Source organism: Monodelphis domestica, chromosome 5 (assembly GCF_027887165.1).
Source record: "Monodelphis domestica isolate mMonDom1 chromosome 5, mMonDom1.pri, whole genome shotgun sequence".
NCBI classification, from domain to species: domain Eukaryota; kingdom Metazoa; phylum Chordata; class Mammalia; order Didelphimorphia; family Didelphidae; genus Monodelphis; species Monodelphis domestica.
Genome location: NC_077231.1, coordinates 200,354,402 through 200,380,935, shown reverse-complemented (window position 1 = coordinate 200,380,935; position 26,534 = coordinate 200,354,402). Strand labels below are relative to the sequence as shown.

Genomic DNA, 26,534 nt, shown 5'->3' with positions numbered 1-26,534 from the left:
CAATATTTTTGTACAAATAAATAGGTCCTTTGCCCTTGTCTTTGATCTCTTTTGAGGTACAGACCTAATAGTGAAACTTCTGGGTCAAAGGGTATGTACAGCTTTATAGCCCTTTGGGCTATAATAATTCCAAATCATTCTCTAGAGTGGACTAATTTGCAATCCCCCCAACAATGCACTGGTGTCTTAATTTTTCCACATCCCTTCCCGCATTTATCATTTTCTTTTTCTGTCATGTCAACCAATCTGATAGGTGTGAGGTAGCATATCAGAAGTGTTTTAATGCAAACATTTCTCTAATCAGTAGAGACTTCTGGTAGGTTTTTTTTTAAAAAACCCTTATCTGCTGTCTCAGAATTAATAAGGCAGCAGAGTGGTAAGGGCTAGGCAGTGGGGATTACTTGTCCAGGGTCACACAGCCAGGAAGAGGTCATATTTGAACCCAGGACCAATGCAGGCCTGACTCTCAATCCACAAGCCACCCAGTGACTCCCATTAGCAGTTTTTTTATGTGACTAATGATAGCTTTGATTTCTTTTTCTGGAAACTGCATGTTTATATCCTTTGAGCATTTATCAACTGGAGAATGAGAGCTTTCCTTTAAAACAAAGACTTTTTAAAATAAAAAAGGAATGGATATTTCTGTTCTGTTAGGTTGCCTATATATCCTGGATAGCAAACTCTTACCTGAAAAATCTGATACACAGATTTTTTTTCCCAATTGACTGATCCCCTTTTTATCCTAGAGATAATTTTATTTTTAGGAAAGCCTTTCAATTTCATGTAATCAAAATGATCTATCTTATCTTTTGTAATTATCTCTTCCTTTGAATAATAATTTATTGCCTATCCTATACTGTAATGTGTATGATGTTTCTCTTCTAATTTTTTATGGTATGATCTTTAATATTCAGGTTAAATATCTATTTTGAATTTATTGCCTGATTATGTTTGTAAACTGCAGAGAAGAAATTAGTAGAGAATTAGAAATTGAATAAAATAATAAATTTGTAGCTTTTGGGAAATAGTCAAATTGTTCTTCAGAATGGTTGGACTAGTTTGAAACTGCAAATTTATTCCAATTAGTAAAAATTGATTTTCTTTTCCTCTCCCCATTGGGAAAAAAGAAAATCAAAACCCTTTTAATATATATGCATAGCCAAGCAAAACAAATTTCCTGAAATAGCCATGCCCAGAAATATGTCCCATTTTGTCCCTTGAATCCATTTGTCAGGAAATGACTTCATCATTGGTTCTCTGGAATTGTAGTTGATCATTGTGTTGATCAAAGTTAGAGGAGACATAAAATTGTACAACAAGAGGGGATGAGTGAATATCCCAGAAGAGAAAGAATGAGATGGGATCAAGGGCACTACAGGAATTGCTTTTAGTAAAGTTAAAGTCCACTTTTCATTTCAGATTAGTGCAAAGGAGGAGGCTAATTGTATTTCATCTGAATTTGGATTTTTTTTCAGAATCAGATAATTATATTTTCCATATCTGCATAATGGTAAAGTTCTTGATTCTTTGCAAAGGACTTGCACATATCTTTTTCAGTTTTCATATTCTGTGAAAATAGGCAGGGTAGGTTTTATCATAGCCCATTTCAGAGAGGGAAACTAGAATTCAGAGCAATAAAGTGACTTACCCAGAATGACTACTAGCAGCACAACTACCATGAGAAATAACATTTTGAGAAATGAAATGGTATAGTAAATAGAGTGCTGGACTGAGGGGAAGATCTATGTTCAAATTCCACTTCAGTCTCTAGCTATGTGACTTTGGTTGAATTGTTTCACCTCCCTGAAACTTGGTTTTCCCCCTTTTTAAAGTAGACTAGATGTCCTCTTAGGTCTTTTCCAGTCCTAATTTATGATCTTGAGATTTTTTGACACCTAAAGCAACCTCTGTAATACTATATCCCTTCATTCAACAGGTTAATATTGTTGTGAAATAATATCTGTCAAGCATCACCAATTTTATGTCAAGAAAATAAATGGTAAGTGTCAGACACTGAAGTTAACTATTTTTAAGAACAATGGTTTCTGCAGTTCTTTCTGACCTGAAAAGAGTTGAAAGTAACTTACAATGACCATGGCCCTTGTGGATATGGGAAAAGCCCAAATTCTACAGGTTGGGAGGGTCAGAAGATGTATTTTGGCAAGAGTGTGACTGGTACCTTCCCTCTGAATTAGAAGGAAGGAAGGTAAAAGTTAAATCTCTCCTTTCAATTTTGATTGTAGATTTTATAAATCCATTCACTGGGAAACAATGATGAATTTGGGAAAAGCATAGAGGGATCTTGTGAGAGACGGCTGGAGGAGATTGTGGAATGCCCCGAGTTTGGACTTTTCAATGTTATCATTAAATGACATTAAACCATTGGGGGTGGGTGGGAAAGAGGAGTAACATGGTTTTGCCTTTTTTACCTTAAGAATTGGAATCTGGCAAGTGGTAAATAGCATGTATTGGAGGGGTTGATGATTTATCAGGCTATGGAAAAGTGAAGCAGACCAGGAGAACAATTTATACACTAACAACCGCTCTGTAAAAATCAGCTTTGAAAACCATCTAGGATCAATACCTTGACCATTCATTATTCCAGATGACTGATGATGAAGTGTATTATCCATGACCAGTTGGCTAGGATCCAAATCCAGCCTTAACTAATTGTTTCCGTCATTCCATGTTCTCTTCATAGCTAGTGATTAGCCCATGTTGGCTCACAAAAGGACTCTTGCCCCAGTGAAAAAACAATGTGCTCCCCTCGCCCCTGTAAAAATTCAGTATATGAAAATGGAAATTTATCACATTTTAAACATTAGATTCTTTCCCCTTTCTGGTTGGTCCTATTAGAAGATCCATAGCAATGGCTTATGGACTGCTTAACTTCTTGTGAGCCAGTTTTTTTTTTCTCCTGTTTCTCAGTTGTGAATTGTCCTTCTAATCTTGACCAAATGAGTTAAGCTGTGTTCCCTGGGCAACAGACAGCTAGACAGTGTGGATGGCTCAGTATACCCCATCCCCCTGACTAGAGATGATATTATCAATTCCCAAATATAGAATATGATGATTTTTTAAAAATAGCTCTTCTACTTTGTCAGGGGCTGGGAAGAAAGGGAGAGAAAAGAAGGAAGAAAGGAAAAAATACAGAAAGGAAAAAGATAACATTTTAAAAAGAGCCATTGAAGCATTTTTTTAAACCACAAAAAAGAACAAAAGGAAGGCAGGAAAGAATAACACATAGGCAGGACAACTTTAGAAATATGTGTTGAATTTGTCTTATATTTTAAGAAAAAGCAATCTGTAAAAGAAAGAAATTTGCAGTTTTATGTGGAATCTTTTTTTGTTCTGATATATGTATATATGTGCATATCTATTTCTGTATATATATGGAAATGCTAATTTTATTTGGTGTTTAAGTTCAGAATTTTAGAAAAACTAATAATAAAGAAAAACAGCCTGGCTTCAGTGTTGCTTCACTCTTCTCCCTTCCTCCTCATTCCTCTCACTATGTGCAATTTAAGTCATGAAATCCTTATTTAAAAGAAAGGAAGTGCCCTGAAATGGATATTTTTGGTTCTTCATGGCAAGAGAAGGAATTTGTGAGGGGACCAAGAATTCCTTTGAACAGATGTCCCCTGGTCTGATTGATCTTCCTTCAGGCAAGCTATGTATGCCTGGATCCAAATGGCTTCATTGCCTGTGCAGAATCTCCTAGAGTGGTGTGGTGGTGAGTACCCCCCCCCCCACTCCCCACTTAGATTTTCTCTCTCTCTCTCTCTCTCTCTCTCTCTCTCTCTCTCTCTCTCTCTCTCTCTCTCTCTCTCTCTCTCTCTCTCTCTCTCCCTCTCTTCCCTTCCCCCTCCTTTTTCTTGCCCTCCCTCCCTTTCTTCAGTCTGGATGCCAGCAGCTTGCAGACTTGGGCAACACAATAGAAAAGGAAAGCGTTTTGGCTGCTCTCACTCTGCCCTCTCCATTACTTTCTCAGCAGAATTGCAATGCAGCTGCAGCCTTGCTGGGGGATCTTGTGACTTCAAGCAGCATCTCATCAATCAGTCAACAAATCTTTCTTGAGGGCCTATTACCAATCCCTCCACTCTGTGCCCTGGATCCCATCCCTTTCCATCTCTCCTAGGAGCTTGCTCCATCGATCATTTCCTCTCTCTCTCTCATATTCAATTTCTTTCTATCTACTGGCTACTTCCCCTCCTGCCTACAAAGCATGCCCATTTCTCCAGAATCCTTTAATAAATATTCCCTTGACTCTGCCAACTCCTCAAGCTATTGTCCTATATTTCCTTTCTCATTTAGGGCCAATTCTTAGGGAAAGGGGAGGAAGAGAGGGGGAAAAACATTTATTAGGCACCTATTATGTGTAAGACGCTATTATGTGCTAGACACCATACTAAAAACTTTACAAATATTATCCCATTTGACCCTTATAAGTCAGGAAGATACTATCATGATCCCTCATTTTACAGTCAAGGAAATTGAGGCAGCCAGAGGTTAAGTGACTTATTCAGGGTTACATAGCTAGTAAAGATCTGACTGGTTTTGAATTTAGGTCTTCCTAATTCCAGGTCCAACACCCTATCAATCACCTCACACAACTGCTTATTTGGAGACCCTCTTTTGCCTTCTCTTCTTCAGTACTTATTTGATTTTCAGATACCCCCCCATTATTTTACTGAAATTGCTCTTCCAACATCACCTGCTAAACTCATTCTTCTTCATTTCTCTGTAGCTAGCCACATCTTTAACTACTCTGTCTTTCCAGATAGTCTCTCATCTTCTGACTTCCAGGACACTCTTGCTTCTCCCAGTCTTCCTCTTCCCTTCTTGGCACCTGATTCTCAAAATCCTTCATTGGCTCAGCTTCCATCTCCCACACGCCAAGTTCTGGTTTCCTCCAAGGCTCTGTCCTGGGATGTTTTCCCTTTTCCCTTCCTACTCTCTCCCTAGGTGACTCCTTTACAAAGGTCAGATAAAATGCCAGACTTGGAATTGGGGAGATGGGAGTTCAGATTTTGTCTCAGATATTCACTAGTTCTATGACCTTGGGCAAATAATTTACTTACCCTGTGCCTTGGTTTCTTCTTCATCTATAATAGCAGCTATCTCCTAGGATTGTTTCAAGATCAAATAAGATTATATATAATTCACATACACAAATATAATATATAATACACATAAACATATGCATGTATATACAGAAACACACACACTTGCACACACACACAGACCACCACAATAAATGGAACATCACACTAAAGATCACACTAAAGCGAGTCACATGAACTTTTTGGTTTCCCAGGATATATAAAAATTATGTTCATGCTCTATCTTAGCTTATTAAGTGTACAATAGTATTGTGTCTCAAAAAAACCAATGCATATGCCTTAATTGAAAAATATTTTATTGCTAAAAAATGCTAAGCATCATCTCTCTGAGCCGTCGGTCTTGCCTCAGAGTTGATGGCTGCTGACCTAGCTTTCAGGGTATCTCAGCTTTTGACATCTTTCTCACTAAACTTAATCATTTCTGGCTTTTGATTTAAAGTGAAAGAAAGACCTGTAACTCTTCCTTTCACTTAAATACTAAGAGGTCATTCTGGGTTATTAATTGGCCTAATGTCACCAAGGAGCAGGAAAGAGATGGATTAAATTTGCTGTCTCTTATAGGTGTGGTTCATGGTTCCCCAAAACAACTACCATAGCAACATCAAAGATCACTGATCATAGATCACCATAACAGACAGAATAATAATGAAAAAGTTTTGGAAATATTGTGAGAAATGACCAAATGTGACACGCAGACATGAAATGAGCTCATGCTGTTGGAAGAATGACACCAAAAGACTTGTTTGATGTAGGGTTGTGGCAAACCTTTTCTTTGTAAAAAATAGGGGCATCTGGGGAGCCCAGTGGATAGAGTGCCAGATTTGGAGTCAGGAGAATCTGGGCTCAATCTGTTCTCAAATACTTCCTGGCTGTGTGATCCTAGGCAAGTCACTTAACCACACTTGCCTAGCCTTTGCCATGGTTCTGTCTTAGAATTGTTACTAAGACAGAAGTAAAGTGTTTAAAAAGGAATTTGTAAAAAATATGCTATCTGTGAAGCACAATAAAGTGAAGTGTAATAAAACGAAGTATTCCTGTATTCACATAGTGCTTTATAAACATTAATGCTTTCTATAAATGTTGGCTATTATTATTATCCAAATTAGGACTGGGTATATAATATGGGGCAGCTAGGTGGCAAAGTGGACAGAGTGCCAGGCCTGGAGTCAGGAAGACTCCTCTTTCTGAGTTCAGATATGGCCATAGATACTTCCTTGTTGTGTGATGCTGAGAAAGTCATTTAACTCTATTTGCCTCAGTTTCCTAATCTGTAAAATGACCTGGAGAAGGAAATGGCAAACTATTCCAGCGTCTCTGCCAACTACACCCCAAATGGGATCATGAAGAGTAAGACACAACTAAATAAACACTGCCCCCACATATATATGTATAGACATATACATGCATATGCATATATATGTCTCTGTGTATAGAAATACATATGCATGCATCTCTCTATAATATATCACCCTAAGCTCTCAGTACGGTAGATAGTTAGCCTTGGAATCAGGAAGACCTTGGTTCAAATCCTGCCTCTGACACATAGGCAAATCATTTAACTCTCAGTGTTCCCAGGTTTTTTGTTACACGATCTGGGTTGGTGGTGTGGAATAACCACATCAGGAGTTCCCTTCATGGAGGAAATCACAAATCTGGACAACAAACAAATAGCTAGCTAGCTAAATAAATGTATTTTCACCTGAACTCTTGTTCTGCATGATATGCTTTTTGTTAAATAAACATTTGCACTCAGCTGTCTTGCTAGCATCTCAACCATAACCCAGTTTTCTCCCTAAACCTGTCCCTCCTGAAAACTTCCCTGTTGTGTTGAGGGCCCTACATTCTCCCTGTTATTCATTTCCTTGGTTTTGGAATCATCCTTGATTTTTCTCTTTTCTTCTTTCTCCCCAATGTCTAATCTAATTACCAAATGCTGTGGATTCTACCTCGGCAACATCTTTCTACTCAAAACAGCTACCACCCTAGTTCAGGCCCTAATTATGTCTTACTTGGACTATTGTAATAGCTTTCCAATTAGTCTCTTTGCTTCCAGTTTCTCCTCTCTCCAATCCATCCCCAAGCAACTGCCAAAATTATCTTCCTAAGGAACAATTTTGACCATGCTATTTTTTTTGGAAGAGTGCATTTTATCTAGGTTAAAATGCAAACTCCTCGCCTGGAATTAAAAACCCTCCATGGACAGAGTCCAACCTACTTTTACAGCAATCACTTTCTTCCTCACACTCTGGGTTCTAGTCAAACTGTTTCCTGAACTTGACATTCCATTTCCCACCTCCACACCTTCAGAAATTCAATTCAGTGAGGAGCCTTCCTAGACTCCTGAGCAGGGAAGTAATATAATGAAATGTTTTTGTAAAGATTAGCCTGACAGCAAAATGCAGGATGGATTGGAGGAGGTCTAGAGGCTAACTGGGAAATAAACACAGTGATCCAGGCTTGAGGTAATTAATGGGCAGCTAAACAAGAAGGGTAGCAGTGGGAATAGAAAGGAAAGGCAACACTTGAGAGAGAAAAAAGGGTGAATCTGAAAGATATTTCAAGAAAGAATTATAAACTTTGCTGACTAATTTTCTTTTCCGTTCAATTATATTTTATTTTTGGTTCCAGATTATTTCCTTTCCCCTGATCCCCCTATTCTACCCATTGAGGAGGCAAGAAATACAAACCCCATTATAGCTATGAAATGATGCAAAACAAAACAAAACAAATTTCTTTATTAGCCATATGGGAGAGATAGAGACACAGAGACAGAGAGTGAAAGGGAGAGAGAGAGAAAAAGAGAGAGAGAGAGAGAGAGAGAGAGAGAGAGAGAGAGAGAGAGAGAGAGAGAGAGAGAGAGAGAGAAGGAGGAGAGGGAGAGAAAGAGGGAGTGGGAGAGGGAGAGAAGAGAAGAAAAGAGAAGAGAAAGGAAGAGAAAAGAAGGGGGAGGGAGAGAAGATGAGAGAGAAAACAAAAGAGAAAGAGAGAGAGAATATGTTTTGATTTTTACTCTGAACCCATCAGTTCTCTTATCTAGAGATGGATAGACTATTATGGGTCCATTGGAACTGACTTGTATCATTGTCTTGATTAGAGTTACTAAGTCTTTCTTTCACAGTCTTTGCAATATTGCTGTCACTGTTAAATTTGTTCTGGTTCTGCTCACTTTATTTTGCATCAGTTCATACAATTCTTCCTAGGTTTTTCTGAAACCATCTATCATTTTCTACAGTACAATAGTATTCTACCATATTCACATGTCATAATTTGTTTAGTCATTTCCTTTTAAAGGGCATTCTCAGCAATTTGGAACTATGCTGAAAGGGCTTTAAAAGACTGTCTGTCCTTTGAACCAGTTATACCACTGCTAGATTTGTACCCCAAAGAGATAATAAGGAAAATACATGTACAGAAATATTCATAGCCAAGCTTTTTGTAGTGGCAAAACACTGGAAAATGGGGGGGGGTGTCCATTGATTAGAGAATGGCTGAACAAATTGTGGTGTCTGATGGTGATGGAATACTATTGTGCTCAAAGGAATAATGAACTGGAGGAATTCTATGGGAACTAGAATTACCCCCAGGAAGTGATGCAGAGTGAAAGGAGAAGAACCAGGAGAACATTGTACACAGAGACTGATACACTGTGGCACAATTGAATGTAATGGGCTTCTCTCCAAGCAACAATGCAGTGATCCAGGACAATTCTGAGGGACTTATGAGAAAGAGCACTAGTCACATCCAGAGAAAGAACTGTGGGAGTAATAACACAGAAGAAAAACAACTGCTTGATTACATGGTTCAATGGGACTATGATTGCAGATGTAGACTCTAAATGATCACTCTATTGCAAATATCAGTAATATGGAAATAGGTTTTGATCAACGACACAAGTAAAACCCAGTAGAATTGCTCATTGGCTCCAGGAGGGGGGAGGGAGGAGGAGAGGGAAAGAACATGAATCATGTAACCATGAAAAATATTCTAAATTAATTAATCAATTAAAAATAAATGAATTAAAAAATAAAAGACATTCTATCAGCTTCTAATTCTTTGTCACTACAAAAAAGGGCTGCTATAAATATTTTTGTGCCTGTGGATCCTTTTCCTCTTTCTTTGATCTCTTTGGGCTATAGACCTAGTAGCAGTATTGGATCAAAGGACATGCACAGTTTAATAGTTTTGGGGGCATAGTTCCTGATTTCTTTCCAGAATAGTTGTATAGTTCATAGCTTCAATAACAGTGTACCTGTTTTCCCATAGCCTCTCCATATTTGTCATTTTATTTGTTTGTTTCTTCCTTATCTTCTACCTTAGTATCAATACTGTGTATTGGTTCCAAAGAAGAAGAGTGGAAAGGGCTCAACAATTGGGGTTAAGTGACTTGCCCAGGATTATGCAGCTAGAAAGTGTCTGAGATACGATTTGAACCCAAGACTTTCAACCTCTAGACCTGACTCTCAAAGTCATTTTATTTTTTAAGAAATTATTTTAGTCACATTGATAGGTGTGAGGTGTTCCCTCAGAGTTTTTTTTTAAACATGCATTTCTTAATTAGTAGTGATTTAGAGCATTTTTTCATATGACTATTGATAACTTGGCTTTCTTCCTCTCTTTGATCTACTTATTCAGCCCTAACTTTTCTCCTGACCTCCACTCTTGCCTTTCTAGCTGCCAAATGGATATTTTAAACTGGACGTCCTGTAGAAATATTAAACTCATAATGTCCAAAATGTCATTATATTTCTCCTAAACCTGCCTCTTTCTTTAACTTTGCTATTACTCTCAAAGGCATCACAAGTCTTCTGGTTACCTAGGCATGCAACCTAGGTGTCATTCTTTACTCCTCGCCCTCACTCCCTAGAGCCAATCAATTATCCACTCCTGTCATTTTAACCTTGTAACATATTTAATATATGCCCTCTTCTCTCCTCTGACACTGCTACCATCCTGATCAGGGCCTTTGTCACCTCATGCCTGGATTATTGCAGTAACTTGCTGGTTGCTTTCCTTGCCTTGACTCTTTAATATCCAATAAACATGTATTAAATATTTACTCTTTGTGGGGCATCTAGGTGGCACAGTGGATAGAGTGCTGTGCTTGGAATCAGGAAGATCCATCTTCTTGAATTCAAATTTGGCCACAGACACTTGTACTGGTTGTGTGTCCCTGAACAAGTCTGTTAAATTTATTTGTGGTTGAGACTGAAATATATCAATAAGGTGGTCGCCAGGGATTTAATTTCTAAATCCCAAAATGAATTACTAAAGTAAATGGAATTTATGGTAGTTTATTTATAATAGAGGGAAGATATTAAGGAAGAGATAAAAAGGGGAGAGAGAGAAAGAGATAGATCTTTGGCTTCTTCTGATATCAGTTAGAATTTCTAAGCCCCAGCCAAGTGTAAAGATAATTTTAGTGTTGTGACTTGAAATCTAGATTTAAATGGCCGCCAAATAAAATTCCCAAGTCAGTCTGAAATTATGGAGATTTTAATTAATATAGAGAGGAGAAGGAATTAAGTAAAGGAGAGAGAGAGAGAGAGAGAGAGAGAGAGAGAGAGAGAGAGAGAGAGAGAGAGAGAGAGAGAGAGAGAGAGAGAGAGAGAGAATGAATTTAAACTGGTCTGGCTCAGGCTGAGCCAGGCAGTAGTTAAAGGCCTTGGCCAAAGTGGCCTCCCTGAGCCTAAAGGTAAGGGAGTTAGTCTTATCACTCACCACAAGACTGTCTCGAAGCTGGGTTCCTATCCTCCACTGAACTCAATCTCCTGAACTGAGTTCAGAATATCCACTCCAAACTGAATTCAATGAACTGACTTTTTACCCTTCCTTTTAAAGACATTTTCTCTTATGTCACCTCCCCTAAATTTTCACGTCTAACAATCACAGTAGACACTTTTTCCAGGACCTCCCATTCTTTAATTCTCACCACTCTTTAGTGCTCACCTTCTCTGGTTAGATTATATCTTCTGAGTACTTCACACTTCTTTGTTAAGCTCACCTTTTGTGAGTTACTTGACCTTTTTGTGATTAATTTAACCTTTATAGGTACTTAACATCTTTTTGTATTAGATCTAAAAATAGACTTAGTTTAAGGTTCTAGCTTCACTATAAGGTATGAGTTAAGTACCTTCATTGTTCAATCAGGAGTTTACAACTTTATCTTCCCCTAAAGTATGTCTAAGTATGGGTGGAGTAATGTAAAATTCCCAAGACATTCCTGATTCTTGTTAGACCAAGTACCTCCATTGTTACAATAAGGGAATAGCTAAATAAAATCTTCTAAAGTGTAGTCTGAGTAGTTTTTAAGATTCACACAGGGGAAAAAAGTCTCAAGATGAGGGGCATTTCTCAGAGGTCTAAACCTCTGAGAAAGTCAGGGTTACTAAGTCAGCCTTTCACTCACCAATGGTGACCATCTAAATGGAAAGAAGTCTGGGTGTCTGTCTTCTGGTCTCTCCTCCATGTCAGAGAGCTCTTCAATCTCCTAGAATCGAATATATCTCCTTCTGGCCTTGGGTCCTCTTTTTAAAGATCTTTTTTTCTTGTGTCACCTCCCCTAAATTTCACATCTACCAATCACAATCCAGGAATGCCCACTCTTTAGTTCACACCTTCTTTGGTTAGATTATACCTTTTGGGTTACTTAACATCTTTTTTGGTTAGTTCACCTTTTGTAGTTAATTAACACCTTTTTGTAGTTAAAATGGGTAGATCTACTTAAAATACTGAGTTATCACCTTTTGGGGATTAAAATCTAAAAGTAGATTGTGGATTACAATTCAATCTTCCCAGTAAAGGAAGAATACCTTCATTGTTACAGTCAGGAGATAGCTAAATCCAATCTTCACAAATCATTTAATCCTGTTGGCCTCTGTTTTTATTTCTTTGTTTCTTCCTTCCTTCCTTCCTTCCTTCCTTCTTTCTCTTTCTTTCTTTCTTTCTTTCTTTCTTTCTTTCTTTCTTTCTTTCTTTCTTTCTTTCTTTCTTTCTTTCTTTCTTTCTTTCTTTCTTTCTTTCTTTCTTTCTTTCTTTCTTTCTTTCTTTCTTTCTTTCTTTCTTTCTTTCTTTCTTTCTTTCTTTCTTTCTTTCTTTCTTTCTTTCTTTCTTTCTTTCTTTCTTTCTTCCTTTCTCATTCTTTCTTTCCTTTTCTTTCTTTTCCTCCTCTTCCTCCCTCTCCTCTTCTTCTTCCTCCTATTCCTCCTCCTCCTCCTTTCTCCTCTTCCTTTTCCTCCTTTTCCTTCTTCTTCCACTTTTTGTCCTCCTCCTTCATAAAAACCCTTACCTTCTGTCTTTGAATCAATACTACATATCAGTTCCAAAGCAGAAAAGGGTAGGCAACTGTAGTTAAGTGACTTGTCAGGGAATGTCTGAAACAAAATTTGAACCCAGGACTTCCCATCTCCAGGTCTAGCTTTCTATCCACTGAGACATCAGCCTACCCCCTTTCCATTCTTCTTATGTCTTATTCCCTGCCACATTCTCTTTGATATGGTAACTTTGGTTTCCTTGCAGTTTCTTATATACAATCCTCCATGTCCAGACTCCAGGCATTTTCACTGGATACCCTCCATGTCTAGAATGCTCTTCCCCTTCATTTCTGTCTCTTGGCTTCCCTGGCTTTCTTGAAACCCCGGCTAAAACTCCACCTTCTTCAAGAAGCCTTTTCCAATCCTACTGAACTCTACTGCCTTTCTTCTGTGATTATTTCCATTTGGTTACACACACACACACACACACACACATATTGTTTGCATGTCCATGTCGTGTTCCTCCATTATACTGTGAGCTCCTAAGTCTTTTGCCTTTCTTTGTGAACTCAGGGCTTAGTACAATGCTTGGAATATTATAGGTGACCAGTGAATGTCTTTTAATCCTTACCTTCTGTCTTAGTTACAACTCAAAGCCAGGCAAGGGCTGGGCAAATGGAATTAAGTGACTTAAAAAATAGTGTTTGTTGTCTTGATTTGAGTTGAAATTGAATATTCAAATGGAGATGTCTCATAGGCAATGGATGATAGAGAACCAGAGCACAGCAGGGAGGTCAAGGCTGGAGCTACTTAGAGTTGAAGTAATTAACATTAATGAAGTCATGAGAATGGATTTCATTTCAGAGGAATTGAATCTGCAGAGAAAGGAACCAAGGATCTGGAACAAAATGACTACTTTTAGTGAACTGGAAGCATAAGAACTAATGGATGAGAGAGAAGGAGCTGAAGAGGCAAAGGAGGAAATGTTTTGAAAATCCTGCAGTGTTAATATATGTGGGTTATTGTGAAGATTATTGGTTCATTTTTTATTATGGTTATTACTGTTGTCAAAACCATAGAGAACTGTCCAAAGATTCAGCGAGATAGAGAACTGTCCAAAGATTCAGCGAGATCTGGATTCGAGTCCTCCCTCTGAAACATATTGTTTGTGGAACTTGGACAATGAATGACCTTTTTAGTAACTGAGTCAACTCCTCTAAGTTGCTGAGCAGGAGCATTGACCAAGAATTTCCTTATTCTGAGTTTTCTGCCTTTGTTTGTTTGTTTGTTTGTTTGTTTAACTCTTATCTTGGGGCAGCTTGGTAGCACAGTGGATGGCTGTGTGGGCAAGTCGCTTAACCTGATTGCCTATCTCTTTCTGTGCTTCTGTTTTGGAACTGATACTTAGTATTGATTATAAGATAGAAGTTAAAAAGCAACCCCTTATTTTCTGTCTCATTAATAACTCTAAGATAAAAGGACAAGGGCTAGGTAAGTGGGGGTGATAAGTGATCTCCCAGGGTCACACAGCTACGAAGTATCTGAGGCCATATTTGAACCAAGGTCCTCCCAACACCAGGCCTAGTGCTCTATCCACTGTGCTACCTAGCTGCCCCATTCTGAGTTCTCTGTGCCAAAAAAGAGAACCCCCCATAACACCAGGGTGGAGCAATAATTTAGACAACAATCAACAAGTCAACAATATTTATTTAGCACTTATCATGTGTCAGGCACTGTGCTGTGTTAAGAATACCAGCATAAGCAGAAAATAAATGTACACTCTCAAAGGGCTTACATTCTAATGAAGACTGAAGGAATGCAAAAAAAAAATGAAAAAGAAGAGGAGGGAAGGAAAGAAGCTATCCATCTTCAGGGGCAGGGTAGAAAAAGTCCAGAGAGGGAGGAGCAGAGCTTGAATATAATGGAGATATGATTGGACCAGGACATTTTACTTAAATGAAGGTTCTAGGGGCAACTAGGTCACTGCCGAGAAGTCAAGAAGAATGAGGGAGAAAAGGTCATTTAGTTCAGGAAGAAAGTGCTCTTGAGTAAAGAGGATAAAAGGAGAAAAATAGACATAAAGACATATAGAGATACAAAACTGAGTAGGAGGAGGGAGGGGGGAGAGAGACAGAGAGAGAGAGAGAGAGAGAGAGAGAGAGAGAGAGACAGAGAGACAGAGAGACAGAGAGACAGAGACAGAGACAGAGACAGAGGAAAGAAGAAAGAAGAAAACAGAAGAAGGAAGAAGAAGGAAGAAGAAGAAAGAAGAAGAAGAAGATGATGATGTTGTTAATTATTTCAATTAGTTTTTTCATTGACTTGCTAGGATTCTCTAAGTATAACCCAAATCCCCAAACTCATTGGCACAGGACTCTCTTCTCAATGGTGGAGATCAATGTACCAGAAACAGAGGCAGAGTAGGATTGGCAAGAGTGGGAGAGAGAAGACGTTTGCCCTCTCAAGCTACGGACTCTTCTAGTTTTTGGACCCATTTAGAGTTTTTTCAGTTTCTTCGGCTCCTAAGTCTCTTCAGGCTCTGTAGTTGCCTTCAGGCACTTCTGGCTTCCAGCTTTGAGAGAGAAGATGGAACATGCCAATCTCATTTCAGGTTACTGAGGGAAAAGACTCCAGGAAGAAGCTGATATGAGAGGAGCTGGCAGCCTCAATCATATCTATGTCCCCAGCTTGTTATGCTAGGGGCTTTGGGGAATTTCCCCTTGAGTGAGATCTGGGATTTACTTGGTTGAGCTGAGTTAGCTCACTCCCAACGGGAGAACTCCTTCACTCTGTAGTGGCTGGCATATTCTCCTATGTACACTTTCTCTGATTTCTGTTTGCTATGGACTTGGTTAAATGGGTTTATTTGCCATTTGCCATATGTGTGTTCACTGTGGAACTGGTATTTGGTGGGAAGAGAGTCAAGTCTTGTATATAGAGCTTGGGATCCTCATTAATCCAATTAATGAAGAGCAATCAGAAATGAGCTTGAATCTGAGAACTGTATCTCCATGACTAATAATATTTACAGGATCAGATAATTATAATTCTAGCCTAGTACTCCATTTCTCTCTGAGGAGAGTGGAGTAGCCTCTGGCCTCAACCTCTTGCTTCCTCTTCTGGCAGGAATGAAAGTCTCCCTGGGAGAAAGATGAGAGGAGAAGAGACAAGATGTCTATTCTGCCTTCCTTCCAGCCACGCCATGGCACTCCTATGCTATATGTGGGGGGACAGCCCTTGTTGCATAAGCATCGTCTCCCAAGAGAAAGAGATAGACAGACACAGACAGACAGATTAACAGATAAACAGAGGCCGAGACATTCTTCCCCAGACCCTCCTCCTTCCCTTTCCTGCTGCCCCACGCAACTCTGACCATGGAAGTTCTCCATCAGTTTTGTGAAGCAAAGTTTGTAGTTAGTGTTCCCCATTTCCATCTCAAGTGTCCCTTCCTTCAGTGGGCCTTGTGCTAATCTAGCTGTCAAAGAATTCTTTTTCTTTTTTAAACTCTTACCTTCTACCTTAGATTCAATACTGGGTGTTGGTTCCAAGACAGAAGAGGGGCAAGGGCTAGGTAATGGGGGTTAAGTGACTTGCTCAGGGTCACACAGCTGGGAAGTGTCTGAGGCCAGATTTGAACCCAGGACCTCCCATCTCTGGGCCTAACTCTTAGTCCACTGAGCCACCCAGCTGCCCCCAAAGAACTCTTCTAAGGCAGGGGCTCGTTACCTATTTTGTCTTGTGGATTTCTTTGGCAGTCTGCTGGAGCCTATGACACCTTTTCAGAAGAATGCTGTTAAGTATATAAAATAAAATACATAGAATTACAAAGGAAGTCAACCATATTGAAAGACATATGCAATTTTCCCTTGATCTCAGTTCTGGCTAAGTGTAAACCCCCTGAAATGTACCCATGGACCCCTCTGTGGAGATCCTCTGCCCTAAGGTGTGAGCTGAGAATTTGTCTCGTGTGATGAGATATTTGTCACAAAGCACTTAGCAGCACAGTGCCTGGCACATAGTAGCTGCTATTTAAAGGCTTCTTCCTTTCCCCTTCCCTGCCCCCTCCCCCAATGTTGCTCTTTTAAGTGCTTGCATCTAAACAGGAACTGCGTCAAGGTGCAATTAAGGCCCACAGAAATGAATTTTAAATTGCAGAATTTAGGGACTTTGTTGGGCATGTGGTGGGTTAGGGGCACTTTTTCAGTGTTCTTCGATTAGAAACCCAAATAGGGTTTCTAATCTTCTTACTCATGGAGAATGCATAGAGCTTTCATGAAAAAAGTGTATCCTCATCTATGCTTTTTAATGCTACAAAGATGGTGAAGCAACCTCCCCCTCATCAGGAATGTCGGATGTTAATCCAGAGATGTTCTCCATTTCTAAAATGCTTCCATCAGGGGCAGCTGGGTGGCTCAGTGGATGGAGAGCCAGGCTCAGAGATGGGAGGTCCTAGGTTCAAATCTGACCTCAGACACTTCCCAGCTGTGTGACCCTGGGCAAGTCACTTGACCCCCATTGCCTAGCCCTTACCACTCTTCTGCCTTGGAGCCAATACACAGTATTGATTCTAAGAGGGAAGGTAATAAATAAATAAAATGCTTCCCTGAACATCTGAGCTTCCAAAACAAGCATATCTTTGGATAAACACAAACGTGACTATTTGGAATAACAAAATAATCCATTACTTAAAAGAAGAATTAGTCAGCCATTCCTTTAAGAGGGAGCATCTCTTTGAAAACCGAGGCGACCAGAGGGAATGGTTAGAATGGATCTTGAAGCTAGGAATATCTGGGGCCAAAACCCACGTAGAGAAACTAGTTGTGTACAGAAAGTGCCAACATGCATCCAAAGCTGTCCTTAATGGTGAACTGGGGATGGGAATATTCAAGTTCAAATCCTCCCTCAAAACATTTACTAGCCTTGTGCCCCTAGGCGAGCCACTTAACTCAGCCTCAGTTCCCTCATTGGTAAAATAAGGATAATTATAACACATAACTCATATGCTTATTGTGACAATTAAAGGAGATGAAACATTTTCCAGTGCTTTGCAAACCTTAAAGTAACATGCATGCTACTTATTAACTGGGCAGCTAGGTGGTGCAGCAGACAGTATGCTCCATCTGGAGTCAGGAGGACCTGAGTTCAAATCCAAGCTCAGACAGGTACTAGTTGTGTGATCTTAGGCAAGTCACTTAACCTTCTTTGCCTCAGTTTCCTCATCTGTAAAATGAACTAGAGAAGGAAATGGCAAACCATTCTAGTATCTTTGCCAAGAAAACTCCAAGTGAAGTCATGAAGAGTATTTTGCCCGTGACATGGATCTCAATATTTCCTTCCTCCAGCTCCAAACATAACAATCCCATTTTTAGATAGCTTTGTTATTAAACAGCTAGGTGGAACAGTGGATGGAGGGCCATTGGAGTCAGGTACAAATCTTCTTTAGTAGAAATCTGCCCTCAGGGACTTACTAGCTGTGTGACCCTGAGCAAGTCTCTTGACCCTGTCTGCCTCAGTGCCCTCTTCTAGAGATCTAGAGAAGGAAATGGCAAACCACTGTAGCGTCTTTGCTAAGAAAATTCCAAATGGAGTCGTGAAGAGTTGGACACAACTGAGAAATGACTGAACAACACCTTTTAATCCCTACTTTCTGTCTAAATAAACAACTCTAAGATAGAAGGGCAAGGGCTAGGCAAATGGGATTAAGGGACTTGTCCAGAGTCACACAGCTAGGAAGTGTCTGAGTCTAGATTTGAACCCAGGACCTCCTGACTCCAGGTCTGGCTCTCTTCCCTACTCTTCCACCTTGCCGCCCTGCCAAGAATTATGATGAACTAATTTCTTTCACGCGAGATGAGGGCCACCCTGTCTTTATATCAGTGAAATCACAGATCTAGTCTTTATCTCTCTAGGGTTTGATTTTCCAAAATGATAGGGACCCGTATCTTCTCAGGAACACATCCATTATAGGACATGAGACATACCCATTCTCTGGTGTCCCAGAATCCCAGAATCTTAGAACTGGAAGGAAAATCAGAGACCCCCTGGGCCAACCCTTTCATTTTACAGATGAAGAAACTGAACCCTGGAGAGAAGTAATTGCCTAGGGTCACCTAGCAAATAAATGACAAAGCAGCCACATGGACTGGGGTCTTTCAAGACAGCATGGGATAGAGAAAGAGTACAGATTGTGGAATTAGAAGACCTGATGGGGGCAGCACGGTGGATACCTGGAATCTGGAGGTCCTGGGTTCAAATCTGATCTCAGACACGTTCTAGCTATTTGACTTTGGGCAAGTCACTTAACCCTAATTTCCTAGCCATTCTTTTGTCAAGAGTTGATACTAAGACAGAGGATAGAGGTTGAGAAGAGGGATGTGGGGCAACTAGAGAACCAGGCTTGGAGTTGGGAGATCCTGGGTTCAAATCTGGTCTCAGACACTCCCTAGCTGTGTGAACCTGGGCTAGACCCTCAACTTCCATTGCTTCCCCTTGCTCTTTTCTCTTAGGGTTGTTACCCAATCAGAAGATAAGGGGCTTTTTTTGGGTTTTGTTTTTGAAAGAAGAAGACCTGGCTTTGGGTCTCGGCTCTGTGACGCTGCACTTTGGGTCCTACTTTCCTCATCTCTCAAAGAAGGGAACTGGAACAGACTGTCCCTAAGGTGCTTTTCTGCTCTCACATTCTGTGACTACATGACTAAGCCCATCACTCCGTCATTGTGCCTCCTGCACCTGGGATGCTGAGACTGGAAGCTCGGGAAGAAGGCCTCCCTCCCTCCCAAAGTTGCGCATTTAACAAACATTTTTATTTATAACATCTTCATATTTATTTATGATACACATAATCAATTTTTGATACCAAATTATATAGCTATTTATATACTTACTTAATTCAACAAGCATTCATTAGCATCTGCTATGCACACGACTCTCCACACAGAGGAACTTTTTTTCCTACAGTTTTTCCTTTCTTATTTTACTAGACTTGTGATTTCAGTGGTGTCAGGAGAACCAGGTGAGTAATTTCCCCTATGGATAATTTATAATGATTGAGAATTGTCTGAAGCACTGTTAAAAAGCTATAGCTAATATGTGTCAGCGTAGGGTCTTTGAACCCTGGTCTTCCTGTCACCCCTATTGGCTCTCTCTTAGCATCTTGCCAAGCTTCCTCTATAGCATCTGAGGGAGACGATAAAAATGAGACAGTCAGGGGCAACTAGGTGGGTTTGAGAGCCAGGAGGTCCTGGGTTCAAATCTGGTTTCAGACACTTCCTAGATGTGTGACCCTGGACAAGTCACCTAACCTCCATTGCCTAGCCTTTACTGCTCTTCTGCTTTGGAACCAATACTTAGTATCAATTTTAAGACAGAAGGTAAAAGTTAAAAAAAAATGAGGCAGTCCTTCACTTAACGGAGGTTTTGTTTTTCAGTCATTTCTGACTCTTCGTGACCCCATTTTGTGGTTTTCTTGGCAAAGATCCTGAAATGGTTTTTGTCATTTCCTTCTCCAGTTCATTTTACCAATAAGGAAACTGAGTCAAACAGGACTAAGTGGTTTGGCCAGGGTCTGAGGTTGGATTTGACCTCCAGTCTACCTGACTCTAGATCCACTGTGCCATTTAACTACCATCTTAACCAGCTTACAATCTCTTTCTTGTTAGGACCTGCCATGACTGTCCCATTGCCTTCAGTTTCAAATAGTATATGATGTTCCCTGATTCATGTCCATATAGCATTGCTGGCAGGATATTAGCATTAAAAATATCGGCTTTGGCAGCAAGGAACAGCTTGGGATATTTCCAAGTACCACACAATTTTCCAAGAGGGATCTAGGCTGTTCTTATTCGATTCTGGGTCTAGCTCTTGTCCATTATATGCTATTGCAAAATACGAATCCTGATGGACCAGCTCAGTGAACTGGCCTTATCTGACTCATTGATTGAATGGTCAATATGTTTTCTTCACACACTTGGTTTTTGCTGTATGGATTACAAAGCCAATCTTCGAGGACTATTTTAAGAGGCTTTGTAGGGTTCTGGAGTTTGGATACAATCAGAATAATGTTAATTTTAAAAAGCATTTAGAAAACTTGGTTATCTACCAGCAATCCTCCTTCCACTTGGATTTGGTCAGTGAAGATTGGTGTCTAAAACTGGCATGAAATATATCATAAAGGATGTGTATGACCAGAAAAAGGAAGGGGGAAGGTTATATCATGAGAGTGAGGGCTAACAGATGGACAGACAAAGTATTGTACTTCTAGCCACACAATATTGGAAGACCTCCATTGTTTCAGGTAGATCCTCTATATAATTGGAAATGTAGTTTTTAGGGCAACAGATTTCCAATTGGAAGCAGTGAGACCAAGACCAGGAACCCCACCCAAAATATCCCACTGTCTACAGGAAGCACATAGCAACAGGAAGTAAGTGGACTCCTGGGAAATGTAGTTTTTAGGGTAACAGATTTCCAATTGGAAGCAAAGAGACCAAGAACCCCACTCAATATATCCCACTGTTTACAGGAAGCATGTAACAATAGGAAGTCAGTGGGCTCCTGGGAAATGTAGTTTTTAGGGTAACAGATTTCCAATTAAACACTTCTATGAAAAAGGTATTGAAGGACATGGTCAAGAATGGTCTAAGATCAAGAGGCAAGGATGTAGGGGCAGTGAGGTGGCTCAGTTGCTTGAGTGCTGCACTAGAGATGGGAGATCCTGGGTTCAAATCTGACCTCAGACACTTCCTAGCCATGGGTCCCTGGGAAAGACACTTAATTCCCATCATTACTGCTCTTCTGCCTTGGAACCAAACTACTACATGATTCCAAGCCAGAAGATGAGGGTTTAAAAAAAAAAGGAGGCAAGGATGAATTGCTATCAGCACTGCAGGAGAAAGTACCAACATTGTTGAGTTCATGGACCCAATGAAATGTTGATAAATTCATTCTGAATGTTAGCCCAGCCTAGAACGTGGCAGGTGATGAGATTGCATGAGGAATCCGAGTCTGTGGAGATATTCCAGGAAACTAGCTCACTGGCCTGTGGAGCCATTTATCACCCACCGATGTTGAATATGTAGGTCCCTTTCCCCCAACCTGTTTGTCTACTTGTGAAACTGGCGGAAGGGCCGGCTGTCCAGGGGAAATATATATGTTACTTCTATGTATCAACACTGCTGCTGGGCTCTCTGATTGTTCATGAATTCATTCTGTCCAACAGCAGTACTGGTCGGGGGCTTGCTGCGGATGGCAAGATGCTCTGTGGGGAGGATGGACTGAACCACCAGCTCAGCATCCTTGACAAAATGGATTAAATTCTGATGGAGAGAAGAAAGTAACTGAACTATTAGGTCACTGAAGTGGGGCAGGGAGGGGAGAGGTGGAAGTACAAAAAGGAAAGAGACTATGGTCCCTGACCCGACGAGCAGGAATACTGAGACAAATGAAGAGGTCTTAAGGGATTTAGAGCCACGAGGGATCTTTGTTTTACAGATAAGCAAACTGAGGCCCAGAATTGTGAGGTAAACTGACTCAAGGTTGCCCAGAGAGTAAGTTGTGGAGCCAGGATTTGAACTCGGATATTCAATTACCAAATGCAGGTTCATTCTTGCTGAACTGCAGAGACTCCTTGAGTGAGTGACAGTGAACATCAGCAGGGCATATTCCTTAAAGGGGCTCTGGCATGTGAAAGGAGGCCCCCAAAGAGGTGGCATCCATCAGAGATGCTTTCACATGCCACATAATGGTCCCATTCCCTGTATGAACTGGGATGATGGTGGTGGTCTGTGTGTTTTCTCAGTGGAAGTATGACCTCTGGCCCTGGTGATTTTAGTCCAAAATGCACCCTTTCTGGGTTACAGGGGCCATCTTTTAAAAATTTGTATAAAACCCTTAACTTCTATCTTAGAACCAATACTGTCTATTGGTTCTAAGGCAGAGGAGTGATAAGGGATAGGTAATGGGGGTCAAGTGACTTGCCCAGGGTCACACAGCTGGGAAGTGTCTGAGGCCAGATTTGAACCTAGGACCTCCCATCTCTAGGCCTGGCTCTCAATCTACTGAGACACTTAGCTACCCCTCATTTCTTATTAGACAGTGGCTGAGGTCAGATTTGAACCCAGGACCTCCCATCTCTAGGCCTGGCTCTCCATCCACTGAGCCACCCAGTTGTCCCTAGGACTGATTTTTAAAATCCTTATTTTCACCACAAATGAAATTCTTTAAAATTCTTTAAAATTCTTGCTGTTAGTGCCAGCAGTTCTAGCCTGAAGGTCAATCATGAGGCTCACTGTGGAATCTCATGCTTGCTTCCAGTTCTTCTTGCTGCTTGAAATATGCCTTCCCTCATCATCAGCCTCGAGATGCATTACCACCAGGTGTCGGCTGGAGGGAGAGGATGGGCACATTGGAGCTTCTCTTTGGTGGGGATGCCAGCAAAGAGACATGATCATCAGACCATATCATACAAAAGTCCTGAGGACCAATGAGAATGTGCCTCGTCTTCTTGTTTTGGAGGACCCACGATCTTTGCAGAGACCAAGTACTTTAAGATCATTACATTTTTTTCTCATTTTTTTTTGTGAGTTTAGTAATCAACAAAACATTTCAACACACAAAAGAACAAGAGGCACATACAAGAAACATTGAACTTTTGTTCTATAAAATTTTTTTTCAAGGAGATTATGCAGAATATCCCCAAAGTCTCAGTATAATTTTAAATTTCAATAGCTTCTTAAAACCAAGTTAAGTCTTGGGGACCCTTTGTACATTAAATTTAAGATGGTAGTAACAAAACTTACCTTTGGGTTCTCTTTTGAGCTTTTTTGGTTTTCCTATATACATTTAAACTAATTTTGGGGACATTTATTTATTACTATTTACTAACTTGTCACCCCCAAAGGAGAAGCCCCCCCCATGCACACATATGCAGGTACACACATATATGAGGCAGCTAGGTAGTTCAGTGAATTGGAAGTAAGGACCACAGAAGGGAGGTCCTGGGTTCAAATTTGGCCTCAGATATTTCTTAGGTGTGACCCTGGTAAAGTCACTTAACCCCCAATGCCTAACCCTTGCCACTCTTCTGCCTAGGTATTAATATATAGAATTGATTCTGGGATGGAAGGTAAGGGTTAAAAAATATATATATATATACATGTATGCATATATAAAATATATCTATGATATATGACTACAAATAGAGATACAGTTTAAATACCTATAAAATGAATACTTTTTCTCTCTCTTTCTCTCCCTCCCTCCCCTTCCTTCTTTCTGTCTCTCTCTGTCTCTGTCTATCTGTCTGTCTCTGTCTCTGTCTCTCTCTGTTTCTGTCTATCTCTGTCTGTCTTTCTCTCTCTCCAGTATCTATTTGCCATTCAGCCAAACAAAGCAGCAAATAGACCATATCAGAGAAGGAATAATTTCATTTTGTACCATTGGTCCATGGCCTCTCTGTCAGGAAGTGGGAGTTGTGTTTCATCATAGATTTAGAGCTAGACAGGACTTTAGGAATCTAGACAAAACTCCTCATTTTATTTATATTCAAATCCTGCTTGGGCCACTTCTTGATTATGTGACCCTGGACAAATAACTTAATGTTTGTTTGCTTCCATTTTCTCATCCATAAAATGGAATTAATAATAGCATCAGCTTCCCAGGATTGTTCTGAGGATAAAGTAAGATAATGTATGAAAAATGCCTTGCAAACCTCAAAGAGCCATATGAATGTAATTATTGAGGAAATGAAACTTAGAGAGACTTGCCTGAGGTTACACAGATAAGATGTAGCCCAGGAAGGATTTGAACCCAAGTTCAGTGACTCCTAATCCAGTTTTCTTTTTCTTTCCACTTCCCCACAGGTCTTCACTGCTGTTTTTGGCTTTGATCTGAATTTTGAGGTCTTTCCAATGAGTTTTTCTTCATATTATTGGTGCCATTTTGTAAATCCAACCAATCCTACTCATCTCACTCTACATCCTTCCCTTTATGGCTTCCCATGTTTCTCTGAATCAGTTGTATTTGTCATTTCTTCTCTTTGGTATTCCATGACTTTGAGCCATATAGCATTTGCTGGAAGAACTTCTGCACCAGATTTTGTGATTACATTGGGATAATACATTGGGATGGTGCAGCTGGGAACTCCCAAAAAGAAAACTCCCTTCTCCCAAAGTGGTTTGGCACATGCTCTGCGAGGCTGATTCCTAGTTAAGTCACTTGCTTAGGATTCTCAGATCCAGGATGTGACAGAGGTAAGACTTGAACTCCATGCAAGGTTAACTCATATACTAGACAGGCTGCCTCTCCTGGAAGAAAATGGCTGTTTCAAAGATGTACCTTTGCTTCTGGGTGAAATGTGGGCTCATTAAAAGAAGTTTCTCTAAGCTAACACAGCCTATTCTTTCCCACTTCTCCATTTGGGGCTCTTTTGCTCCTTTGTCTGTTTTATCTGTCCACACTGCATGTAAGGTATATAGGATGCAGAGGGGATTCCTGTATCAGTTCAGAGGTAGGTCTCTTCCTTATAGTCTGTGATTCTGAGACCTGGCCTGGATTAGAGAGGAAGGAGATATATGGGGAGGGACAGAGGAACTATTTTTTCTTTTCCTTTCTAGAGCATGATGTTGGAGCAATATAAAGGATACTGGTGGGGGGCAGTTTGGTGGCACAGTGGATAGATTACTTGTCTTGGAATCAGGAAGATATCTTCATGAATTCAAACCCAGACTCAGACACTTATAGCTGTATGACCCTAGGCAAGTCAGTTAACCCTGTTTGTCTCTGTTTCCTCATCAATGAAATGAGTTAGAGAAGGAAATAATCAATTATTCCAGTATTTTTGCCAAGAAAATCCCAAATGAGATCATGGGTAATTGGACACAAAAGGACTCTGAGTCTGAAATCAGAAGACCTGGGTTTGTTTTCTTATCCTGTCACTTCTTCTGTGACCAAGAATGAGCCCCGTCCTCTCTCTGGAATTCAGTTTCTTCTTCCACAAAAGAGGGAAGGTGGTTGGACTAGATGGAATGAAAGGTTCTTCCCAGTTCTAAAACTCTTCATCCTAAGGGGTGTTCTTCAGTGAGGTAGAGATGCTGGAGATAGGGATAGACTTTTTTTTTTTTAAAGAATCCTTACCGTCCATCTTATAATCAATACTGTGTATTGGATCCAAGGCAGAGGAGTAGTAAAGGCTAGGCAATGAAGGTAAAGCGACTTTCCCAGGGTCATACAGCTAGGAAGTGTCTGAGGTTGTATTTGAACCCAGGATCTCCTGGCTCTCTAGGCCTGGCTCTCAATCCACTGATCCATCTGGCTGCCCCCAAACTACTCTTAATTCCATCCTTTGTTGCCTCTTTTCTGGGCCTCAAGGAATGCACCTGTCACTCACCCATCTTCCTACCTACCTATCCTGCTTACCTGTGCAGCCTTTCCTATCTCCCCTCATGATTTGGGGCTTTGAGATCCTAGGTAGCACTCTAAGCAAAAAAGCTTTCCTCTTCTGCAGTCTCTTTCCTTCCTCCCCTCATTTCTTTCTTGCAGCTTCTCCACTCCAATTAGACTCTAACCCACTAGAAGCTGCAGCCAATTCTGTGGAAAGTTCAAATCTTCAGAGACTTCATAAATTAGCCCAAACTACTTAGAATTTGCCAGCAAAAAAAAATTGGGGGGGTTGCAAAGCTCAGCATAGTTGCTGATTATCTAAGCCTTTCATTCTTTACTCACCAAGTAATTGTGACAAGGAAGCCCTGGGGATGATTAGGGGTGCAGGGGTGAGCATAGAAATTCCTGCTGGGTCCAGTCCACTGTCCCATGCAGGCATTCAGCTGTTTGGTGACAGGTTGGGCATGGGGTGTCGTGTGGGGGCTGTATTTGATAACAGATGGCTGAAGTAGAATCATGACTTATATTTGCAAATATGGAGCAAAGTCATAAATTGCTCTGTGTGTGTGCGTGCCTGAGTGCACTCCACAGAATAGAGATTAGGCATGATTCCTGTAATGCTCTATGGCTATTTATTGGTACACTCAGGAACTTCTTTCCCCAGGCCATTGTTGGCTGGGCAGCTAAGAAAGAGCTTCTGGAATAGAGATGGGAGGTGATTTCTGATTGTCCAGAAGGTCAAACATTTTCCCAATGGATTCAAACCGGGACTGGGGCTGCAGCT

General features: G+C 40.4%; 1 pseudogene; it reads right to left on the bottom strand.

Annotated features, from left to right (window-relative positions):
• Positions 1-26,268, bottom strand: part of LOC100620014 (L-lactate dehydrogenase A chain-like) — a 32,202-nt pseudogene extending 5,934 nt beyond the window's left edge.
• Between the last annotated feature and the right edge of the window lie 266 nt (positions 26,269-26,534).